Source organism: Mus caroli, unplaced genomic scaffold (genome assembly GCF_978045245.1).
Source record: "Mus caroli unplaced genomic scaffold, Mus_caroli_1 scaffold_13, whole genome shotgun sequence".
NCBI lineage: Eukaryota > Metazoa > Chordata > Mammalia > Rodentia > Muridae > Mus > Mus caroli.
The window spans coordinates 104,964,220-104,974,018 of NW_028227268.1; the positions used below are offsets into that span (position 1 = coordinate 104,964,220).

Sequence of the window (9,799 nt, forward strand, 5' to 3'; positions counted from 1 at the left end):
ATGGTTACCCTGCTTTTGCAAGGGCTGGTTTTAATCACTTTCGTGTACCCTTCACTTGCATCGTTTGTCAAACCTTCACATAAAAGAGGTGAGGTAGAAAGACTCAAGGGATACCTTCATTTGTCTCCTGGTACTAAGTGATTGACTTGGAGGTGGCTTGCTACAGCTCCAGTCTCCCATGTGTCTCCTTGTCTCCTGCTTTTGTTCTTCCCTGTGAGGCACAGTTCTGAGCAGGAATAAACCTCGTCCCCCTAGGCATTTGAAGCAAGCCCTGTAACCCACTGCCTCCTCCTGGATGTGCTCCTCCTGGATGTGCTCCTCCACCTCTGCTTGGCAGCCTTCCTTCCCTGGGGATTTACTAATCTAAAAGAAATCACCAGGCTTTGTCCCAAAGAGTTACTCCGTAACCCTGGTACCAGGTCAGAGAAGAGACTTTCCTCTGCCCACTCCATGGGTCTGCTCCCTGCCACCTTCTTAAGTGCTAAGGGAGAGAGAGGGGGGGGGCACAGGTTTGGGGCTTGGATGGGAGCATCAGCAGATATCTTGATGTGTTTCAAATCCATAGATAACTGATACTTCTAGGGGCTAAAGGTTTAGACAGCTCTTACCTTACTTCAGTTAACATTTAATGGGCTATAGTACCAAGCCCACCCAGAAGATCAGTCCTCCATGAAAAGTCTGTGTGAAATTAAAAACAAAATAAAACAAAGCAAAACAACAACAACAACAACCAAAAATAACCCAAATGGTATTTTCAGAAAAGACTAGCAACTAGAAAGTACTATATGGCCCAAGGCAGGAGCCTTTGCCTTGAACCCGCTGACCTGCTGTCAATGAGGTTGGATGGCAGGTAATGCCAATGGAATGATGGCAGACACTGTGACTTGTATAAGCAGGTGCAACAGCAGCCTTTCCTAGGTTGAGTTTGGGGTCAACCAGACAAGATGTGAGTTCAGTAAAGCACATGTGGATGCTGGTGAACATGAACAGGACCATGAAGCTTTGGTGAATTTAGATATCAATACTTTGTATCAATGAACTATTTTGCATTCCTTTGGCCTTTTGTCAGTTTTACAAATGTCTTATTCTCCAGAATCATTTCTCTGGTTTTACTTGTATTTATCTTTTGCTTTGATAACAGATAATAAAACGGATTCACTGACCAGGAGAGTCTTCCTCCTGGTTCCCCACATGCTGTCTGTCCTTCTCTAAAATGATGTATGGTGAAATGGAGTCTGCTCTGAACCAGGGCATGGAGCGGAGTTTCTAGAAAGTGCTCAATAATTTTGGCAAGTCCAGGGTTAAAAGTCACCACACTAGGTCCTCACATTGGGAACTTCCTCAGACTAAGTTCAGTTAGATCTGCCATTCCTTTCTACAATTTTTGACACACTTACACATATTTCTATGTTGTATATGTGGCAATTTTTTTAACCAGAGGGTGTTTGGACATCTCTTCTCTCCAGGAACATTTGGTGTTGTCTGGGGTTATTCTTGCTGCTACATTGAAGGTGGCTGTACACCATTCATCCATTGGGTAGTAGCTGCAGTAGTAGTGGTAGATATCTTACACCAACACAGAGCAGTACTCTCAAAGAAGTCATCTAAACCCAAATTTCAAGAGTGCTGATGTAGAAACAAGACCAATTGTTTATATGACTATATAAGGTTTTATTATTCTTTAATCCATTTCTAAGCAACTTAGGCTATGAATTATAAATAAACAATAGCAGGAAGACACCTGCCTATGATCCCAGCAACATTTCTTCATTGTATAAACAAAGTTGGCACAAGAAATTCCTCACCCAGGCTTTTCTGGAGGGAAAGCAGTTTGATTTAGGGACTCAGATGTGGGGGTCAGAGGAGCTCCCACACTCCTGTGACCTGCCACTAGCCAGCAGAAGCCCCACCATTGTGGGACTGATGGGATCATGACAAGGGTTTGGCCGCCGCTAGACTTGTCTCTTTGCCAAGAGTGAGTGCCATGTGAAATCTGACAGCTGTCTTCCTGTCCCCTCCAGTCTGCTGTGTCACAGGAGTCAGGGAAAGGCAGGGGCACCCACAGCACCAGTTTTGGGGCAGGTGGCCCCATGAGAAGGCCTGTCCCCACTCTTCTCTCCCATTTATAAGTCATGACAGATTTACTCATCTTACTCCGAGCCATTGGAAAGGACTTGAGAGCTGTGTATCCCTTGCTCACCCACCCATCCTGTATATGAATGTGGAGGTCCTGTACTCCTTTATGCTCAGGGGTTCCCCTGAGATTTGTAGACCCTGAGCTGTGAAGAAAATGAACTGGCTTTCTCAAGCTTCTTCTTGCTTGAGAATCCTTGCCAGGGACTTTTTGATGTTAGCTCATTTCTACACTTAAATATGTTTCCTCTTGCCAGTGTGCTATTTTCCTTTAATGATTTTCAATTAAGATGTTCTGAGTGTCTCAGACTGGTTTGAGCTCATCTCAGGAATCCCTCAAATAGACAGGTGGTTCCAATCTCCCTTACCCTGATTGCCTTGAAAACTTATTTGTGAATCTTTTTGCTGCTAAAAGATGCTTGTATGCCTTCCAGTGAACATCTGTTTATTTTTGCATTGTGATTTTGTGGCTAGCTGTTGATGCTGCCTGTCATTTCCCAGTGACTACAGAGGATCTCCCTCTTAAAGGTAGGTCCATGGCTGTGGAGAAATATAACATGCTGTGGCAACTTTATCTTCTCATGTTCCACCTGGCAGCTGGGCTGATGAAGCAGCAATACCCTGGCTGGAAACTCCAATGGCCTCTGACTCTTGTAACCTAGTTAGCCAACCCCCTTTCCCCAGGCAACAAGGCAGCTCTTGACAAAGCATGGGAGTTGGCACCGCAATGCCCTTGCTGACCTGACCATTAAAATTCAAAGTAGGAAATCTCCAGTGGAAAAGTTCTGGCTTTAAGATCATGTCTTGTGAACAGATGGATTAAAGCCAAGTGGCTGGCTGCTCCCTCTTGCCAGTGCTGGAGAGCTATTCCTATCCCGCATGGCTTCTACTCTCGCTGAATAATCAGGCTCCTTCTGGCCACCTGGAAAATACAGAGTCAAACACCTGTTTAAGTAGAGGTGGTGAGCTCTGGGCCTGCCACCACCAATCCATCTGCAGCCACAGCGTAACATTTACCAGCTGCTTTACTTAGCATGAGGTGGGAGCCTGCTATACTTCGATGAAAGCTTCAACAATACCCTTAAAGCATCGTAACACATGACAATTTCCACATCGGTGGGGACATGTAGGCTCAGAACTGATGCCTGCCAAAGTTTCCAGGGCTGGGGGAAGGCTGCAAGAGCTCAGCCCAGGCCCCACTGAACATGGACTTACCGCTGGTCTCTTGAGTACTGGGCTGAGGCAATCATTCTCTAGGAGCAGAAGGTGGCTGGGCCTAGTTGGCACTCCATTCCAGGAAAATGAATGCATTCTGTCGGAAGCACCGTGGAGACCATCATTTTCCACAGAGCAGTTCTCTCCTTTGTCTGGGGACAGCTCAGCCTATAGAGAAAGCCTGAGAGAAAAGAACAGAGTATAAAGTTTGTGCCTTTTTATATTGGTTTGTGTACAGCATTTGTGGTGCCCTTTGGGGTAGGAGCTACTAGGTCTTTGCTCCTTTAATTCTTTGACTGTCACCAATGCCAGACTAATAAAAATAGTCATTAAACACAAGCACACTGTGGTATAAGGCAACAGCATGCTCCATCCCAATACCCAGGCCTTGTTTCTCAGCAGCAGAATGTGTTTCTGGAGAACCTCGGGTAGCTTGGTAGGAAGATGCTTGAAGAGATTCTAGAGTCTGGTTCTTATAGTTATTTATGAGTAATAAAACTTTAAGGAAGAAATTATTGTCATCTTCGGTTTCTGGCCTGGGGATTTTGCATCAAGGCAGAATGTTACCTTGAATTAAAGTTTTTAATGAGTGTTCAGCATGTGCACTGCTTTCTAATAATTTATGTTTCCAAACTTTAACCCAATGAGGAATATATTTTCCTTATAGGTGAAGAATATGATATGAAGAGTTGCCTACCCCCAACATCTTTGTAAGTGAGTGCTAGAGGCAGGAGTGAATCCAAGCAATGGGGGCTTAGATTCTGCAAACCACTCTGGTTCTATGTATCACTGGGGAACAATTATGTTCATCTACCACTAGACTGTTTAGGAGATAATTCATTTTTAAAGATTGCACAGCATCTTGCTCCTTAAGTATGTTTTTCACACTTGTTTTAGAAACTACTGTTTCAGACAGCTCTTGTCAAATAATTAAAACACTTTCTCCCACAGGTCCTCTGTGGCCTCATAGAGACGAGAGGATTGAGGCCATAACTGGGTCCTTGTCACATCTGGTAATGATCCTGCTCCTTAAGAGGCTTTCTGTCCCATTACTTCTCAGACCTTTGTGATCAAAGGTCCTTTGCTGATTTGTGATATGAAGGCGATATAGGCATAGAACAGTATGCAAAGTCTGAGAAGAGGTGAGTGGCTTTTCCCGTCTCTCTTCCTTCCACTCCTTATGAAGTTTCCTGTGTTTCTGCTGTGTCCTAGTTGTCTGAACCAACTAAGAAAATGTACTTATCTTGTTGAATATGACTGGCTCAAGACTCTAGTCAAAACGGTCGAGAAAGGAACTTATCTCTCAGCAATGAAAAGCCAAGTCAGTCAGCTCTTAACTTTGTAATTCCCTTGGAAGCCATAACTAGGCTCAGAAGGTCACCGTAACATTCAAGACCAAACCCCTCCAAGATCAGTGCTTTCTATTATATTTCCGAGTAGCCAAGGAATTACGAATATTGACTATGCAGGTTACTTTTAAATGTCAACTTGGCACAACCTCGAATAATCCGGGAAGAGAGTCTTAATGAGAAATTATCTTGACCAAGTTGGTGAGCACAGTTGTGGAAGATTGTCCTGTTGTTTTGTTACTACGTTTTTCAGATTTTAATTTTATAATTTTTCTTGTATATATGTGTGAGGGAAAGTGAGGGGAGAGAGAGAGAGAAAGAGAGAGAGAGAGAGAGAGAGAGAGAGAGAGAGAGAGCCATTTTGTGTAGGTAGTCATGGAGCCCAGAAGAGAATGCAGGATTCCCTGGATCTGTACTTATAGAAGGTTGTTAATTTTCTGACATGGGAGCTTGGAACCAAACTTAGTCATCTACAAGAGTAACAAGCACTCCTAATCACTGAGCCAACTCTTCATCTTCTTCTTCTTCTTCTTCTTCTTCTTCTTCTTCTTCTTCTTCTTCTTCTTCTTCTTCTTTTCTTTCATGTATTCATTCTCCCTCTCTCTCTTTGCATGTTAGCATGTCATGGAATACTTGTGGAGATCACAGGATGGCTAGTGGAAGTTGGGTTCATGTCTTCTTTCTCCATGTAGCTTCTAGGAGTCAAATGCAAATAGTCAGGCTCAGTGATCAGTGCCCTTTCCCACTGAGCCATTTCACTGGCTCTTGGTTATTATATGACTAGCTGATTCAGTTCCTACAACTTTTCTGAAATAATGGGCTATACCTGGATAATTAATTAATTAATTAACAGCTCCATTGCAACTTCCACTTCCTCCTCTGATCCTAGTCCATTCTTGCCCCCCATTTCCTTTTCCCTCTCCCTTTCTCCTCAGAGGAGGAGAGGAGTCCCATGGATATAAACCTGCCTTAGTGTAGCAAGTCGCAGTAGGACTAGGTGCATCTTCTTCTATTGATGGTATAAGAGGCAGCCCAGTTATGGGTAAGAGATCCAAAGGCAGGAAACAGAGTCAGAGAAAGCTTCTGCTTTTGCTTTTAGGGGTTTGACATGAAGACCAAGCTGTACATCTGTTCCATATATGTAGGGGCCTAAGTCAATCCCATGTATATGCTCTCTAGTTGGTGGTTCAGTCTCAGTCTCAGTAAGCAATTGTGAGCCCAGGATAGTTGATTCTGTAGGTTTTCTTGTGGCATCCTTGACCTTTGGACGCTTCAATCCTTCCTCCTCATCTTCCACAAGATTCCCTGTGCTCCACCTAATACTTGACTGTGGGTCTCTGAGTTTGTTTCCCTTAGCTGCTGGGTGAAGCCTTTCAGATGATAGTTATGCTAAGGTCCTGTCCACAAGAAGCTGACACTATTAATGATATTTAGCTACTTGTGCAGCAGAGGAGACAATACAGATGCCAGAATCAGCAGCCTTCGTCTGAACAGCCCAAGAGATCCTCACCATGTGAAGAATGGTGAGGTAGGCAGGTAGCAGAGAGCCTCTCCATCACCTCCAAAGTGCCAAAGAGAGACCTCCCCTTGGATGCAGATGGGAAAGCTATGGCAGTCGCCAGTGACTAAGAGTAGTAGAAGGAAAAGTCCTTACCTGCCTCCTACCAGAAGGCCAATGATCCCCTTCTTCAGCCCCTGCTCCTCCCCACCTCTGCCTCCTGGGTGGCTCAGCCAACCCACCACCACAATAAAGGACCCCTTCTCCTTCCCGACGCTGCTCACTGCTCACAATCTCCAAGAAGATACTCTCCTCCCATCCAGAGGACATACTCTCCTTCCCTACCTTCAAAAAGGAGAACCACCTCACCCCCATCCCCTCCCAATGAAGGGTAGCACCATCTCCACCAGCAAAGTGCCAGGTCTCCCACTTTCCACCTCCTAAACAAAGAACACCCTCCCATACCCCCAGTCACCAAGAGACACTCAGCCGTCTTATCTTCAAAGCATAGGAAAGGGTCTTCCCCAGGCCACTCCACCTGGGAGGCCCAATCACCACAACCAGACCTCAAGCCCTCTCCTTGTACGAAGAGGAACTTAAGAGTCACCCCAGGAGGGCAGTCTCCATCTCCAAGTACTAGGCCTATTAAGAGAGTCTCCAGAACTCCGGAGCCCTAAAAGATAAAAAAGGCTGCCTCCTGGAGCCCTCAGTAGTTAAGAAGGGTTTCATCTTCCAGATCTGTCTCTGGATCTCCTGAGCCAGCAGCTAAAAAGCCTTCAGCACCTCCCTCTCCTGTGCAGTCTCAGTCACCCTCCACAAACTGGTCACCTGTGTTACCAGTCACAAACTGGTCACCTGCAGTACCAACACCAAGCCCATCCCCTGCCAGGAACTCTGGTCAAGAAGGAGGTGGAATGAAAAAGAAGGAGGAGGACAAGAAACACAAGAAGCACAAAGACACAAGAAGGAGAAGGCTGAGGCCCTGGCCACCCCAGCTCCTGCAGTCCCTGCAGCTGTTTCTGTTGCCACCACCACATCAGCACAGGAAGAGCCTGCAGCAGCACCAGAGCCCAGGAAGGAGTCTGAGAGTGAAGCTGAAGACGACAACCTTGATGACTTAGAGAGACACTTATGGGAGAAGGCCCTGGGATCCATGCAGAAGGTTCAAGTGTTCCCAGTCCTAGGCGGACATGTTTGTTATGTTGTAAATTTTATTTGGTTTGTACTCAGTTCAATTTCAAAAGTTGCTCAAATGTGTTTGAGCTTTAGACTATAACATTTGTTGTAACAATTGCTAGGCTGAAGTTCACCATGTTTAAAAAAGGGGAGGGGGCATGGATTTACATTACAAAGGTGTCCAGGGTGTATTAGTGACATTCTTCCATTGACATTTAGAGTGAAATACTTTAAAGTCCCCACCCCCAAAAAAATCTTTTTTAAAAAAGGGAGATTTGAATATTGTTATCATTCTTGTGGTTCCTTTAAATGCCCTTGCCTCCCCAAGAGGTTGGTTTTTTTCTTTTCTCTTCTTCTTTTTTCTTCTTTTTTTCTTTCTTCCCTTTTCTCTTGAATCTTAGCACCCACGTAAATTATGCTTCCAACCTTGTATAGGTTTGTAAGCTTGCCCAGAAGTGAGACCACTGTTGAAGCACCACAGAGGTTTGCGTGACTGAGTGTTCACTCTGTTGCTTGTGGAGTCTGCTGTGTGGCAGGATCTCAGCCCTAGAGCTGCAGGGCCGCCCTGTGGGACAGTTCCTAAGCTGATTTGGAACTCTGGGTTTTCTCCGTGAGGTTGTGTTGTTTTGTTTCCTTTTTCCCTTTTCTTCCTCTTTTGTAGAGGCAGTTTCCTAGACCCAGGGTGGACCCTTCAGTTATATACATTTGCTTTATGGTGGCTCCCATTCATGTTTCTCCTCACTCTTCCAATTGGTACCCACAACTGAAGAGCTCATTTATTTGGCAGGCTGTAAGGGCCTGGGCAGTGTCTTGGTTTGACTTGTTTATTTTATTTTATTTTATTTTATTTTATTTTATTTTAACAAAAGCTTTTTAAAGCTTGTGGATTAGACAGAATAAATTTCTAAATTTAAATAAAAAAGAAAGTATTGCCTGATTACCGGAGGTAACCATTTCAGTTTCTATATCCCCTGTTGCTACCACTCTGTAGATTCCTGGGAGTTTCTATCGTCCTAGGTTTTAGTTCACCCTAGAGATGCCCCGTACCCATTCCCTTCTCTTTCCTTCTACCCTCTTCACACTTGATTCCTCCTTTCCCTCGACACCCCCTCTCCCACCCAGTTCCCCTTCTCTATCCACTCCCAATGTCTTTTTTATTTCCCTTTTACATAAGATTCAAGCATCCTCCCTTGGGCCTTCCTTGTTACTTAGCTTTTCTGGGGCCTGTGGATTGTAGCATGGTTATCTTGTACTTTATGGCTAATACCCATTTATAAGTAAGTGCGTACCGTGTGTGTTTTTCTGGGTCTGGGTTACCTCTCTCAGGGTGGTCTTTTCTAGTTCCATCCCTTTGCCTGAAAAGCTCATGCTGTCATTGTCTTTAACAGCTTAGTAATACTGCACTGTATAAATAAATGTACCACATTTTTCTTTTCCATTCTTCAGTTGAGGAACATCTAGGTTGTTTCCAGTTTGAAGCTATTATGAATAAAGCTGCTGTGAACATAATTGATCAAGTGTCCTTTGTAGTGTGGTGGAGCATATTTTGTGTCTTTGCCTAGGAGTGGTGTAGCTGGGTCTTGATATAGAACTATTCTTAATTTTCTGAAAAACTGCCAAATTGATTTTAGAAGTGGTTGTACAAGTTCACACTCCCACCAGCAATGGAGGACTGTTCCCCTTGCTCTACATCCTCACCAGCATGAGCTGTCACTTGAGGTTTTGATTTTAGCCATTCGAAATCTCAGAGTCATTTTGACTTGCATTTCCTTGGTGACTAAGGCTGTTGAACATTTCTTTAAGTGCTTCTCGGCCATTATAGAGTCCTCTGTTGAGAATTCTCTGTTTATTCTATATATCATTTTTAAATTGGGTTATTGAGGTTGTTGGTGTCTAATTTCTCTAGTTCTTTATTTAGCTTGGATATCAGTTCTCTACTAGGTATAGGTTGGTTGGTGAAGATCTTTTCAAGTCAATTCCATTGATCAACCTGTCTTTCTTATGCCAATACCATGTGGTTTTTATTACTATAGCTCTATAGTACAGCTTGAAATCACGGATACCTCCAGAAGTATTTTTTGTTTTTGTTTTTTGTTTTTATTTTTTATGGCACAGTATTATTTTTAGCTATCCTATAGTTTTTTGTCTTTCCATATGAAGTTGAGTATCATTCTTTCAATGTCTATAAAGAATTGTGTAAAACTTTTGATGGGAATTGCATTGAATCTGTAGACTGATTTTGGTATGATGACCATGTTTTCTATGTTCATCCTGCTGATTCACGAGTATTGGTATCTTCTTCAATTTCTTTCTTCAAAGACTTAAGTTTCAGAGGGAAACAAATTTATTTCGTATACACTGCATGTGTGTATATATGTATTTGGCTCTCATGCATGAGCACTAATAAAATTTTTTGTATTAATTCCAA

The 9,799-nt window shown here is 43.6% G+C and overlaps 1 pseudogene; it reads left to right on the forward strand.

Moving 5' to 3' along the window:
• Positions 1-7,471, forward strand: LOC110304132 (uncharacterized; annotated as a pseudogene).
• Positions 7,472-9,799: the final 2,328 nt, after the last annotated feature.